The sequence below is a fragment of the Galeopterus variegatus genome, unplaced genomic scaffold (assembly GCF_000696425.1).
Source record: "Galeopterus variegatus unplaced genomic scaffold, G_variegatus-3.0.2 Scaffold37565, whole genome shotgun sequence".
Lineage (NCBI taxonomy): Eukaryota > Metazoa > Chordata > Mammalia > Dermoptera > Cynocephalidae > Galeopterus > Galeopterus variegatus.
In genome coordinates, this window is record NW_007763676.1 from 2,044 (window position 1) to 3,274 (window position 1,231).

A 1,231-nucleotide genomic window follows, 5' to 3' on the forward strand; every position below is an offset into this window, starting at 1 on the left:
TCCACCTGGCTCCTCAGCCTCTCCTCCTTATGACACAGGAGTGCTGGCCCCCAGACTCCTCGTTTTTCAGGCCCAGGAGTCCATGTCCACTCCGCTCTGGATCAGACTCAGGGTCCCAACATCCAGCATCCTCCTCCCTCAGGCCTAGGTGTCTGTTATCCACCCAGCAACGTGGCCCTGGAGTATGATTCTCTGGGTAGCCTCTGCCTCAGGCAGAAGCATAACAGGTGTTCCCCAGTTTGAATTCCTGGGTGGGCAAGTCCAGGAGGACCTTCACAGCACCTGTGATCCCGGAGGGTTTCCTAGGTGGAACAGCATGAGGTCACGGCTGAAGTCATCCTCTGGGAGCAGGGCGCAGGCAGGGCATTCAGGAGGCTCACGTTGAATTTGGGGTCTGGGAAGCTGTGTGTGACTTGGATCTACTGATCTTTGCTGCCCCAAAGAGTGTTGTGGCCAAGTGAGACTTGGGACTTGCTAGGGAAAGAGAAAGAGATGCAGAGAATGAGAGATAAAGGAAGGAGAAGAGGAGTTGGGGGCAGGTCTTGCAAGAAAGAATGAGAAACAGAGAAACAGGCATGCGCGTTTGTGCGTACACACACACACACACTCACACACACACTCTCACACACACACACTCACTCACACGCACACTCACACACACGCACACTCACACGCACACTCACTCACACTCACACTCACACACTCACACTCACGCACACTCACACACACTCACACAAACACTCACACACACGCACACCCACACACACACTCACACTCACACACGCACATGCTCACACTCACACTCACACAAACACTCACACACACGCACACTCACACACACGCACACACACACTCACGCACACACACACACCACACGCACACTCACACACACACACACTCGCACACACTCATGCACACACACACCACACGCACACTCACACACACACACACTCGCACACACTCACACACACACACTCATGCACACACACTCTCATGCACACACTCACACACACTCACACACTGACACACACACTCACACACTCACACACACTCACACACGCACACACGCACACACACCACACGCACACTCACACACGCACACTCACACTCACACACACACACTCACACACACACCACACGCACACTCGCACACACTCACGCACACTCTCACACACACTCACACTCACACACACTCACGCACACACACACTCTCACACACACACTCACACTC

The 1,231-nt window shown here is 54.2% G+C and overlaps 1 pseudogene; it reads right to left on the minus strand.

Annotated features, from left to right (window-relative positions):
* Nucleotides 1–208: 208 nt before the first annotated feature.
* On the minus strand, nucleotides 209–474 carry LOC103584038 (annotated as a pseudogene).
* Nucleotides 475–1,231: the final 757 nt, after the last annotated feature.